This window comes from Saccostrea echinata, unplaced genomic scaffold (assembly GCF_033153115.1).
Source record: "Saccostrea echinata isolate AGI-Se365-2 ecotype Australia unplaced genomic scaffold, CSIRO_AGI_Sech_v1 ptg000028l, whole genome shotgun sequence".
NCBI lineage: Eukaryota > Metazoa > Mollusca > Bivalvia > Ostreida > Ostreidae > Saccostrea > Saccostrea echinata.
This window is the reverse complement of record NW_026889777.1, coordinates 16,832,756-16,859,112: the sequence shown is the minus strand read 5'-3', so window position 1 is coordinate 16,859,112 and position 26,357 is coordinate 16,832,756. Positions and strand designations below refer to the sequence as shown.

Here is a 26,357-nt window from a genome sequence, read left to right as displayed (position 1 = left end):
GAAATCGAAAACATTCCTCTTTATTGTTGTAGAAATAAGCTTATTTGTGCTACACAAAGGATATACTATTTTAACAAAACTCTTAAACCAAGCTGTTCAGAAAATGAAGCAAGCTGTTCAGAAATATTTCTGTCATAATGTTTTTTATGTTGTCATGACAAACATAAATGCTGAAATATAATCCTTTTTCATTTGTATTTGGTGTCTAAAAATATATCGACATTATAAACAGACAAATAAAGTATGCTGTTTAACATCTGATATGGATGAGACATGGTGTATTCTTGTCAGAATACAGGCTATATTTCAGATAATGCTCCCCATTATACTATTCCTTTGGAAATCATGATCTGCTCAACGTTGTTTGTTTGTACGGTAAGTTAAGTACATCTAATTTGTATAAAATCTGTACAATTCTAATGTTTTTAAAAGGAGTATTTATATTATCATTCAGATACATGTCCATGTTTACTGAGTAAATATAAAGGAAGGTATAATTTTGTTATATTTATCAGAGTTAACGCCAAGTTAGTAAAAGATTTTAGATTTTTTTCACTATTCAAAATTGACAATCTTGTTAGCAGATAATAACATATCACTGGGTTGTACTTTGAATGAGGTATTTTATACCAATTATTAGACCGTTGTTTGTATACTTAATTTGACTAGAGATTATTCCGTCTATCAATGCATAAGCCTCACGGTGGGTTTGAATAGTCGACAGGCGGGGTAAACTAAATCTCATTTGCATTCACTGGTGTTCGACATACATCTATGTCAAAAAAAATAAATAAATAAATAAATAAATAAAAGGTATAACAAAACATTTATTGACTGCGTTCTCGTGCAAAATGCGTTTTGTCGACCCCTCGAACCAAACTGTTTGCCTGAGGCCGTTAGGCCTCAGGCAAACAGTTTGGTTCTTGGGTCCGACAAAACGCATGTTGCCCTCAAACCCAGTCAATAAATATATAATATTAAACCTTCAACCGCTACGTGAGTGTGATACCGAAGTATATTTAATCGTATTTGAACAGTTAATATGGTGATATCAACTTGTAAATACATGGCATTCATTTATCGTAAGTAGATACTAAAGAATTCGCAGTGATTCATCGTACATGTGATTTAGTATTAAAATAGGGCACACAGAAATGGCCAGTTTCGTGTTATTGGGCACAGTGAAATCGTTTTTAAAGGGGGAGGGGGAAGCTTTAGTTAACTATTGTTTACTGTAGTATCAAAGTTTTTACTACATGCAGTAAATCGAAGTATTTTAATTATGGATTTCAGACCGTTACATGTAATGTTCTCCAATAAATACGCTCATTTTTTTTTTTCATTCATAATTAGAAATTTTACTTGTATATTCACATACAATTTCCAAATCTTACATCATTTGTATTGAAGTTAAAAATGTTAAGCTTCGACATCTCAAAAATAAGTTCTAGAGTTTCAAGTAAATCAAAGTGTCGAAGTATTTACTATATAGTTATCTATAGTAAATTTTTGTTAGGGATGCAACAACAAAAACTGGAGATAGGAAGGACCTGTCAATGAAAATTTCCATGCTAAATTAACAGCGAAGCATTACTCCCTCTCGGAAAAATTGGAAAAGCAGTCATCCAATCATCTCGAGCTTTGTATTAATGTCCCGAAAAATATTATTTCACGGTACGTTTCGTTGATTATAAACTTGCGAGAGACTTTCATATATACTCAGCACATACAGTAGAGGTCGTACATTGTAGCTCCTCATGCGGTTTCAAATATAGAAACTTGCATCATGCAGAGTTAATTTTTTTTTTAATTATAACATATCTCGTGTAGTAGCATTCTTTCTTTTTTTTAATTCTATCATTCGTTTTCTACTTTTATTTATACAGTTAAAATAGAAAAAGAAATAGGTTTACTGAAAGCGAAAGTTTGTAAAATACCAAAGTTTTATTTAAAAATTTTATATACAATAGGGAAAAAAACAAGAAGGAAAAATGTAAAATATTAAAATATGAAACATATCGATAACAAAATCAAAAGCAAGAGATAGGAAATGTAATTTAAAAGAATACATATAAAAATATTAAGAAAGAGTCGTGGCACTGACTTTTCTATATGTGTTAAGATAACAGATTTGATATCTACAAAAATTGAATTAAATTAATTTTTGTATCAATGCTGATTTTAATGCGAGTACAACTACACAGCAGTCATATGTATGCTCTTTATCACATATTTTGATATATTTACCATAGAAAATACGCCTTGAAATATTCCGAGAAAATCAATACAGTTTTTATTTTTTTTTTTATACAAGCATGATTTTTCGACTATTTGCATATGTATTTATCGGTCTGAGTTCGGTGAAAATGACGTCATTTACATCAGCTGTTTGTCACGTGACAAGTGTAAAATTTAAAAATAGTAAAAGTTCAACGATTTACGTACCTCTTCTCGTTATGAAATTGAACTTTTTTATTTGGGATGAAATATGGAGATAATGAACAGTAATCAAGCTCAGAGGTCCATTGAAATAATACAAATTCCTTAATATGAAGAGCACTTTTCAAAATAGAAGTTATAATAGCTACACGTATTTTAAAACTCATAATTTATAGTGAAGCAGGTATCGTTAAACTTTTGAGTTTTTTGAGGTGGTATTTCTGCCATTCTAGTACGATACTGTGCGAATGTGCCGTACTACGGCTTTATATAAGGTCTATACATTTTTAATTTCATTGGACTATGAAATATTGATTACCATATTGAAGAATATGTCTCAATTTTTGGTAGATCACGCTTGATTCAATTTTCATATTTATAATACCCGATAATTGCTTGATCCGCACCTCATGTACAGAAAAACTGCGTGTCAAACTAGTCAGTAACGTCATCTCAGTCAGTGTAGTGAGATCATACTGGCTTCCATTCTACGTTTGGATAGTGTACTTATTGCAAGATAAGTTTCACATTGAATTATTTCTACATTATGTATGAGGAACAAAGTATTTCAGTTGCCCGCGTGGCGCAATTGTTAGAACGTTTGCTCTTGAGAAGCGAAGTAAGGAGTTGGTCCTTACGTCGCGGGTTCGAATCCAGCTGCTGGACCTGTTGACCGGTCCTTCGGATGAGACCGTATGAACTGAAGTCCCGTGTCATAATAGTGGCTGGCATGAAAAAGATACCTCACTGTTCAAAGGACCTCTGTGCCGAGTACAGGTCTAAAATTGCAGCCCTCCACCGGCAAGTTGTGGCGTCTCAATATGAGTGAAAAAGTCGAAGGGACGTCAGAGGAACAAAAAACAAACACAAAACAAACTTAACTTGTAATGAATAAACACGTGTCAAAAATTTAATAAATCAGCAGACGATCTGAAAATGAGTTTAGGCGAAAGACGTAATCTAATTTTGTCTTTATGTTTTATCTTTTAAGAAAATATTATTCATATGTGATAGAAATTTTTAAGCAACAATAAAAATAGATGACGATTTAGCATATAAAAATTTTGATGATCTTTCTTATCATTGAAGATTTTTTAACACTACCTGCAATGTTTAAACTCTTTGATCAATTAATCGCTGCTTTTTCTGCTTGATGCATATGGAAATATTTTTAAATTTAAGACGCAGATTTTTTTCTTCTTCTTAATTTGATTTTTAACAGAAATCGGTTCATATACTCTAAAAAAGAAACATAATTATCCTGGTGCATACATATGTACAATATATCATATCATTTAGCCATGTGAACACATTTCCTTTCAGTTAGTTGTATATTAAATAATATTCTTATTACAGAACAATCTTTTTTTTGCGCAGTTACACAATACACAATAACTTCAATAAAAGACTAGATACCTGTAAAAAAAAAAAATAATTGAAAATGCATTTATAATAATGGTTTTCTTGGATGATTGGATAAATGAAATAACATATAATAACTATGTAAATCTTCAAATAATTCATAACGATCTTTATACATTGTAGATTCTATGCGTACAGTTGACGCTGACATTGCAACCTGATGTCGACTTGACAGAAAAAGGAGGAACTCAGTACAGATCGCAACTTCCCATATATATCAACGAAGGTAAAAAAAAAACAAAACTTTACGGTGTTTTAAAGCTCATTGATTTGTTTATTCTAGAACCGAAGCATTTTATTTGGTCTTTGGAGACCATGTCTTCAATAAAGCTTTTGGAATTTCGATGGACACAAATTGTGCTCCTTTATTAGATGACCTGTTTTTATATTCCGATGAAAAAGAATTTAATTAAGACATCTACATGAGAAGAAGAGAGCACTTGCTAGGGCTTTCAACTCAAAATTCAGATATATCAACAACGTTTTATCGTTTTAAAATATTTTCTTTCATTCATATGTCGATTCAATATTTCTAAGTAAATTCGAAAGAAAGTATACCACAGAGTCTGCCACATCGCTTCATATATGGATGTGATACTGACTATAGACGATAGGGGCAAACTAACGACAAAACTGTAGTACAAACAAATGACTTCAATTTTTTCTATCGTCAACTTGTCTTATTTATATAGTAATATTCCATTATCACCTGCATATGGTCTCAAGATCTCAAGAGCTTGCTCCGAGTACGATCAATCATTAAGCCGAGGTAGGCTACTGACAAAAAGTTTATTTTACAGGGATTCCAAAGGTCTCGTTTAAAGTCAGCATTTGTTAATTATATGGTCGTTTTAATTACCTTGTTAGCAAACATAACATATAACTGGGTCGTATTTTAACAGACATATATCACACCAATATCGTTAAACCTTTTTGCTTTTATACTAATTTTGGCTACGGGATAATCTGTCTACGTGATCAGTACATAGGGCTCACGCCAACGTGACCGGGCGATAAGATATGCTTACTCATCATAGGTACCTCATTCTATCTCTGGAATTTTACTGTTAACAGATATGTGTTGTTTGTAGGTTTTTTAAAGATCGATCACTGTTCGATATCTTCACTTATTTCATTTGTTGACATTATAGTATAGTTAAGGTGCCCAAGGAAAATGTACACGATTTTTAAGAAATAAAAATGTATTCCTTACAAGAATGGGTGATTCTTTTGTGTATTTTTGTGGATAATTTTTGGATTTTTTTTTCATTATACTAATATCGGACAAAATAATGTAGGGTGAGTTAACCATGCATCGGACACATACCTTGCTTCGGACAACTTTAAGCAATAATCTTTCATTGAACCCGAGTCTCCTCGTGTTTTTACTTGTTTCTGTCTTAAAGGGGAAGATTTAAACTTTTTACTGATGCCGATTTTTATTTTCATGTTGTGATAAAAATACCATAAGAATGGCCTTGAAGTTACGTCATATTTTGCATCATCAAAGGGGAGTAACCAGAATTTTACGATTTTGCAATTTTTAGAGTTGTCGTTCTTTTAAATAGACGTCAACGGAACGGGTCGGACCTAGGTAAAATTTATCAATAATTGATTATTTTACAGAAATTTTTCAAAAATTTTACTTCAATGTTTGAATAATATATTTTACAGTTGTTTTTATCTAGTATATTTATTTCACCGTACATCGGACACAAATTAACCATGCATCGGACACTTTCCGATGCATGGGTAATCACTTCCATTTTCATATAAAACCCAAATGACAGCTGTTTTTTACGGAAATAAAAAATAGAAACTCTAAATATTCGGTGAAAATACAAATAATCGATATATGACGACTAGAAGTGGACTCAATTTATTTCTTTAAACTAGATGATGATAACCCACGAGACAAAGGCGCGAGTTGCCATATTACTAGTACTGTAAAGCCTTTCTAAGGCGATATGATGCAACTAAAATCTCTTCACATTTGTGGATCGAAAAAGTCATTCAAATTTAATTAGAAGTTTAATTTTTAAATAAAAGATAAAAATGTTTCGATATCACTCATTTTAAAGCACGGAGATCAAGGTATGATATTTTTCTGGTTTAAATATCGTATGTCCGATGCATGGTGAATATTGTCCGATCCATGGTGAATTCTTACTTATTCCGAAAAAATCGGTTTTAAATGATATTTTCTCAATAAATAGGGCGCGGTTGTGTCAAAAATTTATATTTTAACCACATACTACATATTCAGTTCCATTTTGATTATATTCGGTCGGTAGCGATATCGCTAGAACTTGTTGAAGTGCGAGGGTGTCCGATGCATGGTGAATTCACCCTAATATGGTTTAAAACTACATGTTGAGGACGATTATATTTTTTAATGTTGCAGTTAGGTGATTTTAGCAAATGTACTATATTGCATGGACATAACCACGTTAAAATCTAAATTTTATTATAATGTTTTCAATACTTTTTGAAGTTTGATAAAAGTGCTGCGAACCTATATAAATTCCACTATCTGATTGCTAAAATTATATTTGCTAGGTAGTATATTGATTATATTTTGCTGGTCAACTGCATGAAATATAGAAATAATTAATTTACTTAATTTTCAAATATCTTAATACTTCATTATATATAATATTGCTAGATACTCACTGCATACAAACTGCAAATTTTACGATATAATGTAATTGCAAAATTATTTTGTTAAAAACATTCTGATTGTACACACAAGTACTCTGAAGTTGATATTAAAAAGATGCTTGAGTTTCTGATTGACAATATCTATGAAAACTTTGAAGATAAAATCTTCTACCAATCTGTTGGAATTCCCAACGATATTAACTGTATGACATGGAAAAAACGAAATATCGAGTCGACATATGAATGGAAGTAACTATTGTTAATTGATAATACGTCGTCGATATATCTAAATGTGTTAGTGGCCACGGCAAGTGTTTTTTTCTTCTCGTGTAAAAGTTTTGAAATAAATTCTGCTTCATATTAATATAAAAATAGGTCTGCTAACAAGGGGTGCAATTGGTACTCATGGAAATTCCAAATAAAAATTTGAAAGACCTGATCCCCAAAGTTTACAAATATATTTTCAATCAGAAACTTAAGCATCTTTTTTAATATAGTAGAAACTTACATCTACCTAATTTGATTAATATTGAAAAGTTTTCTTTCCCATTTTCCTCTGTAAATTGATTTAATAATTCCGAATCGAAATTTTTTGTCGACATAATTGATAATAACTTGCAGAATTTTTCCGTAAATTGTTTATAAAAGACATCAACAATATTCTGAACATTTTCAAAATCCAAGCCATTTTGTGTAATACAGGTAGATGTAAACATTTTTAATCAGATGCCAAATGATTTAATAACTCCACATTTCTCTAGGACTTGGGCTTTCTTCAATTGGCGACTTGTAATACGTTGATTTGGTTTGATTTATTAACTGAAAGACTTTATTGCACCAAAATTTCAATTTTTCTAAATTACCTTGTAGATGGTATGTATCACGCAAATGTCTAGCATCATTAATATCCACTGTTAGCCATTTATATGGAGGCGTAAAGATCTCTACTCTTGTTGTCTTATTACTTGACAGCTATGTATATTGTCTTATATTTCATTGTCTTATCAACATATAAAGTGTAATAACTCCTTATTTATACAATTATTTTGAATTGTATTTAGATTTTTTTTACATACATGTAACTTAAGGCACCTTCTTTCATTTAATTGATTTTATTGCTATACGTTTTTTCGACTTTAAAAAATACTGATTTTCAGATATTGATCAAAGCAAGATATTTAATCATATCAAAATAGTAATGTCGATACGTTAAAAAAAATATATATATATAGTTATATCGACATAAATATATGAAAATCTCGGGAAAAGAAGTGAGAAAATATTTTTATTGAATTAACTTCGCAGAGGCGGGAATTCTAATGAATCTTCACCTCACTCGGGATTCAGTGAAAACTCCTGTATGATGTATTTGCTATCGTATACGATTATCGGCTGATTCATATTCAAAAATGTTTTGAAAAAGGGGGATGGAGAGACATCAACAATTAGATATAGGCATAAGCATGGGAGGCTACTGTCCCCATTACCACTTTTGAAGAGGGGGAGAGGCACGAGTATCTTTGTGTCTCTCCTCAGTCTTTTTTTAACCTGAGTATAGTATAGATCCGCTAATACATACATAAAATAAAGAATACTCGCAGTTCGAGCTCTGTTTTTTTCTTGTCATATTAACTTTTTTATTTGGCTGACTCTCACCCTAACTCTCTTGTAACTTTGTGACTAAGCTTATGTAGATTGGCTGTAATGAAGCAAAAATTATTTTACATTATTGTAAGTAATAAAAAAGTAGATCTGATGTGCTGGTAGTTAAATTTTATCTGATGTAAATATTCTGTCATCATTCACTGCATATATCTTTTGAGTTCATGGGGGGGGGGGGGAGGGTGCAGGCTGTGGATTGATTGATTGATTGTATGTTGTTTAACGTCCCTTTCGAGAATTTTTTACTCATATAGAAACGTCACCGTGTGCCGATGAGGGGCTTCAAATTTAGACGTTTACTTGGCACTCATAGCCATTGAGCAGTGAGAGCCCTTTATCGTGCCAAAGACTACCGTGAAACGGGAAATCGGTTTTTAAGGTCTCATCCGAAAGACCCCATATGGAGAAATGGTGTTCATTCTGCTGATTTGCATATCGGCCATTTTGGAACTATAATGGCGGCCGAATTTATAAAGGTTTACATAGAGAAAATACAAAAAATCGCGAATTTTTATATCCTAACTATTTCGGATAAAGTTCTTTCGCCGATGGTTTGATTCTTCTTAATATCTTCTACCGGAAATGACAAGATTGTTGATACCAAAGTGAAAGTTGCGACCGCCTTTTGGATTTGAATATTCGAAGCGAGAGTATATTGTTTTAATGAAGGAAAGAGCAAAGAATGGTTTTTTTAATCAATTTTTATAAGGAAATGTAAGTGTTTATTACAAGTTGACAAAGTTCTTCCGCCGATTAAGAGGTGCAGGAGAGAGCCTATTTTTATAAATTATGTATGTTTTACCATTCCATGAGGAGTTACCACCGCCTTTTTAATTTGAAAACGGCAATTTTTTGCATTAGTGTGACCTACTTTATATCGGGAGAGCGACGTCCCGAGTCGTCAGCTGTTATTCACACAAATTTCTACCCATATAAATATGACAGAGTCTTGAAGAAAAAACAAAACGAAACAGGCTTGCAGGTTTTAACATAAAAATTTGAATAAATTGGAATTTCGAGTTTATTCAGTATCTTATCAATATTAATGGGAAATAAATCACGTGGAAGCAAACTCATGAATGAATTGCACACAATTTCTCCATATGCGCGACTTTCACTTCTAATGCCAGGCGTTTGGCGAAGGAACAGCCACTACTTATGTTTACGTCTTAGGTTTGACGCGGTGCGGCAAACGAGAATCGAACCCTGGCCTCCAGATCACGAACCGAACGCCCTACCACTAGGCTACCGTGACAGGTGCACGACTATGGAGGTTAACGTCTATGTGGCAGATCCTATGTTTACCACAGAGAGATAAAACATCAGATATTTACAGAGTACATAGCCAGTGTCACTTTTATAATATTGCTAATTCTACCTTCGCTTCATCCACGAATAGGACTACTAATACTAAATGAATTTAAGAATAGAACATTGAAACGGAGGGGGGGGGGGGTAGCTGACATTAATTATTTAAGCCACAGCAATATTTATCATGCATACCCGCGCCCGCAAAGTTAGTTGAAGAACAATATTTTCAAACTTTTTTCCTAGAAATATCGACCTATTTTTATCAGTTTATCTATTATGCACATATTTATATTGTTGTGTGTCGAGATAAAAACATCGGTATCTTTAATTCTCATGCTTAAGTCAATATTTTTTGATAAGACAATAAAAAGTAAGATAATGTACAAAAATGTAACACAACAAATGTAGAGACCTTTACGCTTCCGTACATTTAGGACGAACTTCAGTCTTAACTCTTTTAGTTTTTACTCAGGCATGCTGTTAAGAATATCATTAAATAATTGATAAAAAAAAATATTCAGTATTTCGTTTATTGCATGTAGTTGAGGAAGAGTGTTAAAATTTTTATTTTCTTAATCTCTTGGATATTGTTTTCATTGAATTATTCAAAATCTCGATTTTGAATTTCAATATGTTTTCCTTTACGCTGCATGCATTGGTTTTTCGCGTCGAACATACATTGTAGAGATCAGAGATAGCAATAAAGGGTAGAGAGATTTCACATATGTTATTCGGTTTTGTCGTATAGAAATAATCAATTAAGGTACCTGAGGTACTAATAACTTGGGTAGGTAAACTGATTGTCTGTAAAAGACCAAACTCCTCTTAAGCAGATGTCCTATTTATCATTAAGTCAAATGCTGACTGATTTTTTTTTCATAGTAATTGCTAGGCCATTATTTACACACTGAATTGTCGAAGGATTTTCCGGTTATTTCCCGATCATGACAAAGAGCACACGGCGGGTGTGACCGGTTTGCAGGGGATGCTCAATCTTCCATGGCACCTGATCCCACCTCTGATGTTGTAGAGGTCCGTGTTTGCTCTGCTCCAAAATTTGTATTGTTTAATGGACCATTGAGCTTGAATATTGTTTGTTATCTCCATATATTTTATTACATCAATAATTCAATATTGAAATCACCTGTTTAAATAATTTCAGTATCGTCACAACAGGAGGGACATATTACCCCCCCCCCCCTTTGCTAGGCCCTCTGTCTAACAGGAGTGGCAAATGGTAGACGATAAGCAGAGCAATAAAATAAAGGTTTTAATTTCTAATATTTATCTCTTGCCAGATAGTTTCAATATTACTGATATCAAATCAGTTCTACGTTTATACGAAATATCATTTGAAATGTAAATAAGAATACCACCTCTTGCCTTTAATATACGATCTTTTCTTTTAAAATTTAATAATCAATATTCAATTCTGAGTTACCTACTCGCTCGGTCAAAAAAGCTTCAAAATGTTTTAATCCTAAAATATCTAAGATTATCTATCTTGGAGTAAGTTTTATTTCATCATTGTTTTCTCAGTCGGTAGAGCGCTCGCTCCGTGATCGGGAGGTCGTGAGTTCGAATCTCGGCCGCGACAGACCTAAGTCGATAAAAAATAGGTAGCAACTGTTCCTTCGCCATGCGCTCGGCACTTTGAAGTGAAAGTTGCGGGTCTTTCGGATGAGACCTTAAAAACCGAGGCCCCGTGTCACGGCAGGCGTTGGCACGATAAAGATCCCTCACTGCTCAATGGCCCTGAGTGCCGAGTAAAGGTCAAAATTTGAAGCCCTTCACCGGTATCTGGTGACGTCTCTATATGAGTGAAAAATTCTCGAATGGGACGTAAAACAATATACAATCAATCAATCAATCATCATTGTTTTTGGAATATGACAAATATTTAAATTTCCGATTCGTAAAACTTTTTCTACCAATCCAAATCCTTGGTCTTTTTGTATTGTTTGGATAACTTTATTATAGGCCAGAGGAACTGGAATTCTTACTTGTAAAACAGGCTTAGACCTAATTGTCAGGCCTACTTATTCAAAGTTTTAACTTTTGCTATAGAAGAGACAGGGCTTTCATATTTTTTTCACACTAGCATTACCTGTGACAAGACCTTCTGGATTATAGTATGTATGACCTTAACATTGAAGATTAATGCAGTTTTAAAAATCTTCAATCTTTGCCATAGCTTTTATTAATCATAAAATTTCAGCCTTTTTATGACGGACAGAGAAGGCATAACATACTGACAAGACAGTTACAATATACCATAATAATTGCATCTCAACCACTAAGACGCTGAAAGCGGTGGTCCACAATTCTTCGAATTTGCTGGTTCGTACGAAGAACATGCTCTTGTTAATGTTGGAATAATGTGAATAATCTGGGAGACATAAACTCCATGTGCAACTGATAAGGATATATTGCTAGATAAATAATGGAAGTTGACGAAAAGCTGACGTCATCACGTTTATCATAAATTTTAGTTGGTAGTTTGCCAGCAATGTCTTTCTCTATTAAAATATCCTAATATGAATTTAACAGATGTGTCAGTCTCCGTGGTATTTTTTTTTTTTTGTTTCGAGGGATATAAGGAATCAACGTAGGAATGAAAATGAATAAGGTTATTTGATAAAACGTCGTTAATATATGTAAGTGTAGAAATAAATGCCACAGCAAGAGATTTCTTTTCATGTAGAAGTTATTGAATAAATTTTGCTTCATAACGTGCTAATAACGTGTTATTGATATTATTAGTGGATGTTATTTATTATATAACTTTTGAATGAGAGGGAATGAGGTGGTCATATTTGACATGTTCATTACCTGTTTCAAGGTCTTTCCAAATGTACTATGTTTTTTTTACCTTCTGACCTTGAAGTTTAACCTGCAGTACTTTTCAAAATTTTTTACACTGCATGGTTAGAACTTTTGAATGAGAAAAGATAGGGCATATCATATTTGACATGTACCTTCTTTTGTTTAAACCTTTAACATAATTCTTTTTTCATTCCAGATTTAAACTCAGAGGTAGATGAAGAATTGAAATATATCTTGGCCTTTTTCTGGCAACCAACACGTAGCGGACGAGAAATTAACGTGCATGAAAGGAAAAACGTTCGCTATTAGATGGCATCTGTGTAAGTATATCAAGTATAACAGGTTTTCTTTTTTTATATGTTGAATGCTGGTTGCAGGTATTATATTACATGTATAAATGAATAGTCCCTCTCTCTCTCTCTCTGTCTCTCTCTCTCTCTTTCTGAATGCAAGAGGTTATTTATTTGTAGTATGGATCAAGCATCTTCATTAAAGCCAAAAATAATACTGCTGACCACTGAGGATTGGTATACCTGGGACATTTATTTCCACCGCCTTGAAATATTCTACACGTTTTAATGAACATGTGATTTTTTTTTATTTCATTTGTTTCTTGTCAATTTCAGAAAGAAGACATTATTTTTACCTGAAAATACTGCAATTCAAAAGCCAAATGCAATCATCTTTAAAATTAAATTTTGAAACGCTGCGTTACTCTTGGATGCATAACGAATATGTGAATTTTATGATTACAATCAGCAATAAAGTATTCATCAAAACTGCCATATTTGAAAATATTTCTATTTTATAACTGGTCAACTGAAATTTATCATTTACCGAATTCTTTATTTTGAACTTTTTCAACCAGTTAAAGTTAGCTTCAAAAATTATAAAAATTACATCTTTCGTTAACTTTATTCACTAGTGCACATGTATAGAGGACATATATTACACAGAACAAGAAGAAACTTATTGATAGATCTATGGTGAAAGGATTTAGGTATCAGGATGATACTGTGTTAAGCTTTTAAAATCTATGCACAGCTAAAAAATGTGTGTTAATTTGAATTAGATTCAACAAATTTCCAAAGAATGAATCCTTATAACACTGCTTTCTCGCCCCTTTTTAAATGCAGAATTTTACCTTTTCAAATCAGAACATTGTTATATTATAGCTAAAGTCTTCAAGCATAGTCTGTATAGATACTCATAAAAGATTTTTTGGGAAAGAGACTTTCAATATATACATTATATCGACTAAATAAAATCTTATACTTCACTGTAAAATCCCGGTTTCGCCATTACAGCTGTGTAGGTCATTGTGTTATTTGAATGAGAAGGCGGAGCGTCTATCAAGCGTGCGATTAGTATGAATACATTAGCGTGTGTTCGAGGTGTACTAAGTTTTATGATTAACTGACACCTAAAAAGCCTTTTTCATGCTAGAGACCGACAGAATATAAGCATACATTTTTAATTTGGCTGGCTTAACTTTGATTTCTTACGAGTCGTATTTGAAATGATTTACTAGAAATTCTTTAAATTATTTATATATTAAATACACAATGGAATTTGGAAACAGAACGTATAACGAAGGATACACTATTTTTCATACTTTAAAGAAACTTTTTTTTTGAAAAAGAGATAATTAATTTTTTTTTTTTAGCTTATTACGTACATAATTAGAATTTTTTCATACATGTATATAATTCTGCAAAATCCGAGTGCTACAACAAATGCACGTAGGCGGTTGAATTATGATATAAAACTACAATCGGTGAATAAAAAATAGTTAAGAATGTGAAAATCTAAACGTCAATTAAACCACAGGCGTCTGAAGTGTGGGTCGTTAACACCCCCCCCCCCCCCCATTTTTAATTAAAAAAAATGTAAGAGCTCATAATTTCTCAAAAATATAAATTTTCCCCATCAATCAAATCCATATGTCGTTCTATGCAAGCAGATTGTACCTTTTCTTACGTTTAGAGAATGGCCTTGTACGGTATAATAAAAATACATTGTATTTTTATTATACATTGTATTTTTATCTTTTCTAAACGTAAGAAAAGATACAATCTGCTTGCATAGAACGACATATGGATTTGATTGATGGGGAAATTTTATATTTTTGAGAAGTTATAAGCTCTTACATTTTTTTTAAAATTAAAAATGGGAGGGGGGGGGTATCGATCCACACTTCATGACAGTTTTAACTGAAAAAAAAACTTTCATATCTTCCAAGTCAATGAACGGAGCACTGATGTATATTTAGGAACAAGGGCAAATGTATAATATACATGTATACCCAAAGTGATTTAAATTTTAAAGTTCTGTATTTATGAGACACAAGCAGTAAGTGCTACAAGACTTCAATATAAATTGATAGATACCAAAAAAAAACCAAACAAACAAACAAAATCGACTGAAAATATTAACACATCTTAATCATAAAAAAGTTTTCTCCCAGAATTTTAATTACCCACTTGAAAAATGATTTGACCATCGATAGCTCGCAGACACTAGACACAATGTCGCATAGATGTGTTTAAAGCGTGGAAATGAATAGATTTGAGTCACGTGTTCAGTGCTTTGTTATTCATGAGGTCAAAGATGGGTTGAAATTTGTAAACAAGGTGCCTTTACTATGGAGACAAGCACCCGTGATTTTGCACCTTTTAAGAAAATAACAAATGAGCGCAAGACTGTTTCAATTTCTTTCATGAATGTAAATGACTAGTATAACTCTTTACATTGACCGTATTTACGACAACTTGAAACATCCATGCGCTCATATAAAAAATGGGCTTGCAAAATGGGGGTGTGGCCTAAAGTCTATGAGAATTCGATGTAAACAACATACCCCTGCTATATTAATCACATAAATACCTAATTACAGTGCAAGGAAGTAAAAAGTGAAATTGAAATTAATAAACTACAATGTTTGATGGAAAGATTGAGGCAAAAATATGTAGAAAATCTTTAATTTAATTTTTTGTAAATTATCGGGGGGCCAGATTTGGACGTTTAAACGATTCATCCTTTGTGAAAAACGCTTATTTACATCAAAATGTCGAATGAAATTGTAATTGTTTTGCGGATGCATATTGATGCTTATGACTTGTCATTGTACACTGCTGAGTAAATTGAAGGGGTGCAATATAACCTATGCAAAAATCGCTCGGGCATTGATATTTCATATGCGTGATAGGATGGGAGATTGAACATACTTCACCTTCTTGGATAGAGATGATAAGATGTATATGAAAGCTTCATGACATAGACTTAGTGTGAGTTCCTTTTTCTTCAAACCATTGCTCTCCGCTGGAGGATGGAGTCATTAAAGTAGATCAAAGTATTACATCTGAATACTTTTTTTTCAAGAACAATGCCACAATTAATACAATGAAGCGCGAAAATAAGGATTTTTAATTTGATTTATCATTTCGACTCATTTTTAACATATTTTTTGTAAAATTGATGCTATCAAAAAATCGGTAGTTTCTTAGCATTTTACACCAGAATAGTCTGTGTGTCATGATGCGGCATGAAAATTAGCATATTAAGTGTATGTTTTTTTTATAACCTACTGTTTACAAATAAATTATAGCAAAGATACTATCAAATTTTCAATAATTTCACGCAAAGACCTTTCGGACATTAGTCCCCTTAGACGTGGTCGACATATCTAAATGTTGAAATATACATGCACACACCCTCATATAGTGCAGATTCAAAGGTTTCCAAATTATATGACATTGAAGCATCCAAATTTTGTGACTAGGAAGAGCTTGGTGGCCCATATGCCTCTAGTCCGAAATATCTGACGTTTTCCTGGCTTTTTTACGATTTTGATATTTTGCGTGCCAGGAAAACGTCAGAACCGGCGCCATTAAGAAAACTGGGAATTCGCCGCCTCCAACCGGAGGCGGCATTCTCGGGTTGATTTTCGATACTTGCGAACCGAATTAAATGTCAAAATCACAACTTATCAATAGTACAATACTTTTAGTACTCACCAACATCGTTTTTATGGTTCGTTTATAAAATATACAATCCGATGAAAACATTTTATCTAATTATCGAGATTTCTTTTCATTTCGTGCATTTTAAAATCTTGCAAGTCCTGTGTCAAAATGCGGAGTGATGTTTTCTTTTCATCGATATTGGTGCATTGTGCAATCGGTAAATTGTGAGTTTGGCATTAAATTCGGTTTGCAAGTATCGAAAATCAACTCCGGTTGGAGAAGGCGAAATTTCCAGTTTCCTTAATGGCGCCGGTTCTGACGTTTTCCTGGCACATAAAATATCAAAATCGGAAGAAAAAAAAAGCCAGGAAAAAGTCAGATATTTCGGACTAATATGCCTCTTGTTTGAGGGGTTATATTGAGAAGGGCAGGGGACCTCTTTTTCTATGTGGAGGTAAGTCCTCAGGTGAATTATTTGCCTTTTAATGATCTATTTCAATGTTAAGATATAATTGACAAAAATCTATTACAATTGTTAATGTTTCCATTGACTTTTAAGTGTAATTGTTTATTATATTTAAAAAATATATGTTTATAATAGCATTGTAAGAACAGGTAAATTATAAAACAGCTTCAGCTTTTGTGAATTAGCATTTTGTAACATAATCCTGTTGTCCTTTGTAGGGAAGCTGTGAAGACTGAATATCCTCCTGATCTGGCTCCTCCTCATCTTCTGGCTCACCAAGTGTAACGGAGATGTTGTGTAACGCTGTTTAAAATCTGTGAGTATTCATGCGTACCTGGAAAAAATGCAATAAATAAATAAACATATATTGTGGTAAGTCTCTTTTTATTACAGGCAATGGTTCTAAAACTCTGTTCTAAAACTTAAAGAAGAGTAGGCATTATATTTCACATTAACTTTTCAATTTTTATTCATCATGCACTTTTTCCACTGGTTTATTATCCGGAAAATCAAAACGATTTACGTTCAAATCTTACACACCCCCAGATTGGGGAGTACCTATAGTAAATTCTTTTTATATAATCATAAAACAATAATTATCTGATGAGAAATGAAATTGAAATGTAACAACAACAATTAAGACTCAGTTAAAAGTAAGTTTTCAAAATATTTTACTCATTATTTTATACGTGTTATCATTAAAGAATTATTTTACTGAACTAATAAAGAAATAACGTCTCATTTCCTAATTTGCACTTTCTTGAACAACCACAAATAGATCGGTCGCTGCTGGCCGATAATGATCATGTAAGCGAAATTCCGAATACGTGAGTTATCTCTCTTCTGTCATCTGTCGACAATAATGCAATCTACGGCAACGTCCACCTTTTTTAAACCTTGTGTTTTCAAAATTGATTATTGGTTATAGGATATTAAAGATGGAATTATTTAAAATTTTTAGCATTATTTCTTTCATGGTAAACAAAAGTGGGAATAGCTTGCTGACACTGAAAGAATCCAGCATGAATATAATATCCACCTACAAGATACGAGATACAAGATTTTATTAGTCCAATTTGGGCCCCAGGAGGAGCAAAAAAGATTTACAAACATGAAACAAAAAAAGGAGGAAGATCCAAATGATAGAACAAACCTGATCTTAAATATAATGAGCAGTGCTTAATTGTATAATCATTGATAAATGCATCTACAAGAGATATACTGAATACACATATTGTATATGTTATAATAATATATAGTCAAGTAACTGGACAGATACATATATGCATATCAAAGAACATAAGAGATGATATATTGCCATACATGTATATGCATATACATCCCCAAATATATTTAATTTTTTTTTCAGTTAGGTAGATTATCAAGGAATCTAGCAAGTGATCATAGGATTTCAGGGTCTTCATTAGTCATGAGCCAATGAAATTGATTATCATATGATAGAGACTGAAAATTTTTACATTTATTATTACGAATATATATGAGTTCAAGTCTTTGTACACTAAAATGAGGACATACAAGGAGAAAATGAATTTCATCCTGATTCTCCTTCTGATCACAAAGGGAACAAATTCGTTCATCTTTAGGTATTTTTTCATATCGTCCAATTTCAATTTTAAGCCTGTGAGCTGATATTCGTAACCTTGTTATGACTGATCTATGTTGATTGTTTGTTAAAATATCTAGATAGGGTTCAAAACAAAATTTAGTCTTTAGGCAGGTGAAGGTAGATAATTTACCATTTTGTGTATATTCCTGTCTTTTTCCCACGTAATTTTATAGAAGTTAAGTAATATTCTTTTCAAGTTTATTTTAAACTGTGGGAGTGACATACCTAAAACACCACTAAGTTTAATATCAATATGGTTAAGTAAGAAGTTAATACAAGAATACCATGAAGTAACTCCATTTTGGTGTAGTGTTTTGGAACAATTAGAAGCCTTGCTAAGTAAGGGGAATTCACTATCTAGATTCTCTAATATATGCAAATATAACAACATATTTTTAATGAAGTGTGCATTCAATCGTCCTAGCTCAGATCTCACAGCAAAGTTGCTGCTTTTACCATGAAAACCATTAGTAAATGTTTGTAAAATCTAAGATGCAGACTTTCGCCTTCTAAACTTTGGTATATTTTATCTAATGTTATATTTGGATTTCTCTTAAATTTGGAAGTTGATGGATCAAAAAAACCCATTAAGTCTGAACCGTACAGATATTGCGTTTAATAGTGTGGTCAAATACATTTAAAGCAGTTTTAACTGATGGATTAAATGTGAGAAAGTCTTTTTGAAGTTTGAAATAGGCTTTTTGGCTTTGTTACAACAAACATTTTTAGCACTAGTTAGTGTTCCAGATGCATTAACTGTCAGACCCAAATACTTGCTGTTTAACACATTCGATATTGTTGTTATTCAGATGGAATGGAATTTTGATGTGTTTGCCGGATGAATTGAAGACTATAATTTTTGTTTTCTGTGTATTAACTTTGAGACACCAGTCCTTGCAGTATGTATATAGTATACATGTATTGAGTTTTTCTTGTAGACCTTCAGCAGTGGGGGAGAGAAATATCATGTCATCAGCATACATGAGACAATGAATAGATGTAGATGAATCATTGTTTAATTTTACGAAACTTTCAGAATTGGATAGATAATTTAGTAGATCATTAAGGTAAATCTTGAATAAGTTTGGACTCAAGTTATCGCCTTGTCTAACCCCAATGTATGTGTGAAAGTGGCCAATTAATTTGTTACCCAGTTTAATAGACGAATAGCTTTTAGAATACATTTCCTTAACAACTGAGTAAAATTTAGTGCCGATATCTGCTTTTAATAGTTTAAGTTTCAAACCAGCCTGGTTTATACTATCAAAGGCCTTATGAAAGTCAACAAAACAAGCATATAGCTTCCCTTGTTTTGATTTGCAATATTTTTCAATAAGTGTTTTCAAAACAAAAACATGATCTGAAGTTCTAGCTTTTTTGTAAATCCTATCTGACATGGATTGATTTTTTTATTACATTATAAATATTCATCTAGTCTTGAGTTTAGAATATATATTTAAAAAGTTGCCAATTGAGCTGGTAACTGTGATTCCTCTATAATTGTTGGGATCATTAGTGTTGTAAGATTTGTATAATCGAGTGATGTATCCTTCACACCATGAAGAAGGATAATAACCAAGAGATAAGCAAGATTTTCAGTAAGATTGGTATAAGAAACATTTGACCATGTCTAAGCATTTCATTACAGATCCTTTTGGGCCCTGCTGCCTTACCATTGATTGCTTTATTTATTTCATTCAAAGATATTTTGAAGTTAAGTTCATTAAATATGGGTGTTGATGTTTCCTCAGCTTGTTTTAGTTGGTCTCTGAGAAACTGATCTTGATCATGGAAATCCTCATGAGTTTTAATCAATTTTTTGAAGTGGTTCCCCCGGGGATCATCATTTGAACAAATTTGAATCTACACTGAGGATGCTTCCATATCAATATGACTAAACATGGCTTTGCTGTTCTTGAGAAGAAGATTTTTAAAGTTATTAGAGATTGATGTATCAATTGTGCCTTTCTTTCCATTTCTTAATTCCCCTATAAGTTTCCAATATTTTTTTGGATCAATTGAACCTAAGATATTTAGCTTGTTAATAAAATTACAATGGTATGTTCTAAATTTTTGTTTTCGTAGCTTGTTATAAATTCTATACGCTCTATAATACTGATTCTTAACATAAATATTTCTAGGGTTATGGCAAAATAAAGTTCCCTTCCTTACTAGTTTTGAACGCATATGTATTAACTCATTATCAAACCATTTATTTTTATGTTTAGCAGGGCTTTTATTAATTTTACGTTTTATTTTTAGGTAAATTTGGTTTTAATCACATAATGGCTGCAGCTTCAGGGAATATTTTAATCTTTTTACCGTTGATTCTATGTCATTGATGCTCATTGAGTTATCAAAATTGCCTTTTATTTTTGAGATTGTAATGCTGCTATAGACTTAACAGCAGAGTCTTCTCCCCACTTAAAGAATGAATGGGTCTTTTATTGATTATTATCTATACTATTTTCTCCATTAGTAGAACCATACTGAGAAAATATATTCCATGACAACATACAATGGCAGTCAGATAATGTGGAAATAAAATCGGATACTTCAAAAAACAAAATATGTTGTATAGTTTCTTCATCACTTAAAAGATAATTAACAACACTATTACCATGATAATTATGGCAAGTGAAATTTCCAAAAATGTCACCAAAACATCTTCCATTCATAATACGAAGTTGGTTAACAATAAAAAAAAAAATCTACTAGTTCTTTTCCTCTCTTATCCATGCAGTGTCCCTATTAACTCTGTTGAAAATATCATTATCAATTTTATTTGTTTCAATGTAAATCATATACGGTACCAATTTTGATGCACCAGATGCGCATTTCGACAAATTATGTCTCTTCAGTGATGCTCAAGCCGAAAGGTTGGAAATCCAAAATGTTTAAGTAAAAAAGACTTGGAAGAGCTGAAAAAAGGGTGCCAAAGACTGGAGCCAAATACTTCGAAGGATCAGAGCTATGCATGAGGGAGATAATCCTTAATTTTGAAATAAATGTCTAAATTTTACTACAGCAATTAAATACATATCCGAATTTTTCAAGCTAGAACCGAAGTACTAGGTGTACTGGGCTGTAGAGACCCTCGGGGACTAACAGTCTACCAGCTGAGGCCTCGACCCAGGGGTCATAATGTAAGTCATATACGGTACCAATTTTGATGTAGCAGATGCGCATTTCGACAAATTATGTCTCTTCAGTGATGCTCAAGCCGAAACGTTGGAAATCTAAAATGTTTAAGTAAAAGACTTGGAAGAGCTGAAAAAAGGGTGCCAAAGACTGGAGCCAAATACGTCGAAGGACCAAAGCTATGCATGAGGGAGATAATCCTTAATTTTGAAATGAATTTCTAAATTTTCCACAGCAATTAAATATATATCCGTATTTTTCAAGCTAGTACCGAAGTACTAGGTGTATTGGGCTGTAGAGACCCTCGGGGACTAACAGTCCACCAGCAGAGGCCTCGACCCAGGTAAATATTGTTTGTAATCATCAATTATATAGTCAACAGCGCTTCCTGTTCTAGCATTAAAATCTCCACAAAGCATTATATTTCCTAAATCTTTAAAATGAAAAAAATATCTTTCTGTACAAGTTCCAGAATATTGATATCATTTTTTGTTATTGCGGGTGATCCCTCAGGGGGTTGTATACATTACATATATACAAATCTCTATCAAAATTGAAAAAAGTTTTCTCTAATTTGACCCACTTGTATTCACTACATGTATTTTTTACTATAGAGACATGATCTTTAATCTCATGCTTAATCAATATTAATATTCCTCAATAGTATCTGCCACTATTAGATCTACTTCTACAGATTGTATGACAGTAAAATCATCATGTATAACAATTGTATCTGGTCCAAAGTGTGTTTCCACAAGGAATACTAAATCTTTATCTATAATTCTTGATAGAAAAAGCTCATCATCCATTTTGTTCATACCTTTTGATATCAAATGCTCCAATATTCCAAAAAACATATTTAACATTTGTCTTACTGCATGTACATCTGATACATTCTTAAAAAAAACTACCAAATTTTTCAAACCCAAATCGAGAAAAAAGGTACAACATCCTTCAATACATATAAAACAACATATATTCTAGCAACATTATGTAAGAAAAAGGGAGTTGCAAATAAACATGATGGTCATGAGTACATGTGCATCGATAAGTGGAGGTGGTGCAGTATTCAAGTGTTTTACTATAATTCATATACTGGAGTAGAACAAATAGCATTGTTTATATATATCATCTGTTTAATTGATAGGTAAAACCTAAAAAGGTTATAAAGTAATTTAGTAATTATAGTTAAAGCCATAGCTGGCAGGTTGGTAAGATCTCCTTTACCATGGTCCAAATGGAGCGCACTGGTAGTTTCGCGATCTCCGATGGTACGTGTACATCTTCTTTGGTGAAGCACGGCAAAAGTCTTGGTCTTTTCCCATCTGAATTGGAGACTGCTCAATTCCTAATGCTAAATGGGTTGTTCTTTTTATGTTGGTGGCTAACATAGCAACACCATCTTGTGTAAGATGGACATTGTCTCTTTTTAGGACTTTGGCATGCCTAGTAGACATGATTATGTTATCACTACTATACACAAATTAGTCATCTTTGTATTTTTTTCTTTAGAAGGGCATTGATCAAAGCGCTATTTGCACTGTGTAATTCATCATCTTTACGAGGAGTACATGGCGACAGAACCACTTTGGCTGACCATTTTCGAGTGATGGTGCTGACAATTTCTTCTGTCTCGTTAACACAAATCTCAGGACTTTTTGTCTTTACATCATTAGTGAGGTGATGAAGAACGAAACATCTGGTGCTGCATCCTCATATCTTAATATGGTATCCCTGGTTTCTTCAATTGTATAAGCAAGTTTTTTTTGTTGTTTTGAATGATGAACTAAGAATGTCTGGATTAATCTTCTTAGTGTTAGAAGTCCCCACTAACAGGGCTTTGGGTTTAAGGGGTTTTGTCTTAGGAGAATTTTGATTTCCCTTATGAAGCTCACATGGTGAAAAGTGATTTTCTTAAATTTTCTTATCTCCTACCTGTGTAAACTTCTCATTGTTGGATTCCATACTGGAGATATGCATCTTCAAACCAAGAATTTCCTTAAAAAGCGCCTCATTTTTTTTTCTTTGAGGTGTTTGTTTTCATTTTCCATGTTAAGTAACTCCTCATTTTTGCTTTTCAGTTAAAATAAATGTAATTATATTATTCCCGATCATAGATCTGCTTTAAACATGTTAAAGTGTCCGTCTGTCAGTTATGTATATAAAAAAAGTCATGCATGTGCAGGAGTATGAATTGATATTTATAGGAAACAACTATGATTATGCAGAATAGTGTACATTGATGTTTACTTCAAACTGGAAATTAAAATCGCGTTAAGACCAGTTATCCCCATTTAAGCTTCTGTTTCATAGTTCATAATTAGCTATCGTTTATAATAAGTTTTAAATATACTTGTTGATTTTAAGGATTTTTAGTAGGTATGTAAAGAAAAGATTATTTTCGTATTCAATTGAAAAAGCAAATACCTATAATTTTTTTGTTACTATTAATGAAATCTGTTCAGAAATATAAACAGGATCAGAAATATAAACAGGATCCTTACGTATAAAATTAAAAAAAAACAGTTACTTCAATACACTTCATCTTTGTACATGCACCACAAAGTGTAAGAAAAAAAAATATATATATATATATATATATATATATATATATATATATATATATATATATATATATATATATATATATATATATATATATATATATATATATATATATATATATATATATATATATATATATATAATTGATATAGATGTTTGATAAAAAAAAGTGCCCTTCCAACTTTTCCTTGACCTCGAAGTGTAGTAACAAATAGCATAGTGTGCTAAGGAGGGGCCGAAATTGCTTTATAATATAGATTTTAAGACAAAAACAACATAATATTTTAATTTCCAAGATTTAAAATTTTGATTACTCTAACGGATTTTTTCATTGGGATACATTTTTAATCAACAAAAATTTCAAGTACTTCATTTATTTTTTCTTAGCATTTTTTAATTTGTTATCATTGATGTACTAATAAATAATTTTTAAATTCAACTTTGGAAATAGATTTCTGTATAAACTAAAATGTATATGAAACTAATAGCTTAGGCGTGATACATGTTTGGCCCGTTTTAATAGAAGCGCGGCGTTTAACGTGCTAGTGTCAGATAATTAGAATCTAAAAGTATTGTGTCGATTATTATTTAATATGCTAAATTGCTGAATAATAAAACAATCAATCATTCACAAAAGAGTTATTAATGTGGGTTCATGAAAATATAATTGGAACACTAAAATGATATCGTATGCAATTTAAGCATGTTCAAGCCATGAACGAATTAATGTTATTTGATAACATCGTCTCTACATTCTTGTCTTCATTACGATGTATGTGATTTCCTACATCCACATACTTGTAGAAAAAGAACATTCATAGCAAACAAAAATAATAAATTAAATTAAAAATATTTTTTCTTTCATTTGTATAATTAAAAATTACGAATTCAAATAGTTTTATCATTTTTTACACAGAAAAGGTTGTATTAAGTGCTGGAATGTATTTTTCTATCGTCTTTTGAAAGGAATACTGGAGTATTGTTTACAAATTGACTGTAAAATCCCGGTATATTTATACAGGAAAGATATGGTGTTTGTGACGATCAGATCCTTAAAAAGGGCTTTCCGATAATAATATGCTACCAATATTCGAATTCCGACATGTAATTCTTTGAACAAATTTACACTTAGATAATATTACCGGGTACTTCCAAAATAATCTTGCAAAAAAGAATACTTCAGAGAATGTCTAATTATCTATTTATAACTGGCCTTATCGCTTTACTTTTTTAGAAGGGAAATACAATAAGGGCAAAAGTCTCTTTTTCCACTTCTCAGAAGTATGAATTATCTTCATTTATTTAAGTGCAATAAAATACAAATCTGTATAAAGTTATAACAAGATGAACTTATATAAGAATTCGACTTTTATAGATATAAATTTTTAGCATGAAATGCGATTTATTTTATATCTAATCGTCTTGGGGTGAACAGCATTGGTATCCCACTCACTAGATTATAAAAGACTCAACATTAATTAGATACAAACTATGAGGTGCATTGTACCTTTGCAAATATTAACAGCATAATACCTCAAGGAAGATTTTCCAGAACCAAAAATAATCAGACTATTTTTAGATTTCAAAAAATGTTAAGCGCTTTTATATTAACTCAGATATCTTCATAGAATTGGCATATTTGCATACATAAAGTTGCAGATATCTTTATTAAAGATTGAAATTGGAAATATACGGAAGCCCGTTGAGGCCATTTCAGAAAAAGAAATATTTTTTATTGCGTTTAAACGCATTAAGTATTGCGTTAAAACGCAAAACACTTTGCGTTTAATAGCAAAAGATTGCGATTAAACGCAATAGTTTTGCGTTTAAATGCAATGATATTTTTGCGATTAAACGCAATGATTTTTGCGATTAAACGCAATAGTTTTTGCGTTTAAACGCAATGATATTGCGATTAAACGCATTACTTTTTGTGATTAGACGGAATAATTTTGCGATAAAACGCAATACTTTTGCGATTAAACGCTATTTTTTGCGTTTAAACGCAATATTTTTTGCGTTTAAACGCAATACTTTTGCGTTTAAACGCAATAATCTTTTAGTTCAAAGGCAATAATATTTGTGTTTAAAGGCGGTCATATGTATCAAACCTTGCAGAGTACAGTGGACCCAAGCATACTTATATCTTTTGTTTCTTTCTCTTTTAACTTATGAGGAAATTGCGTATTGTTTAGCTTTCTAGAACCAGAATTCTCCGAGCAAACGCTCTCTGAAAGGATAAATCACTAATAAGAATTTATAGAGGAGAAAA

At 32.0% G+C, this 26,357-nt stretch overlaps 1 long non-coding RNA gene across 1 annotated transcript; it reads left to right on the top strand.

Moving 5' to 3' along the window:
- The first annotated feature begins 325 nt into the window (after positions 1-325).
- Positions 326-13,104, top strand: LOC133193834 (uncharacterized). Its single transcript, XR_009722017.1, has 4 exons — positions 326-375; positions 3,985-4,087; positions 12,518-12,641; positions 12,948-13,104. It is a non-coding gene; the product is annotated as an uncharacterized LOC133193834 (long non-coding RNA).
- Positions 13,105-26,357: the final 13,253 nt, after the last annotated feature.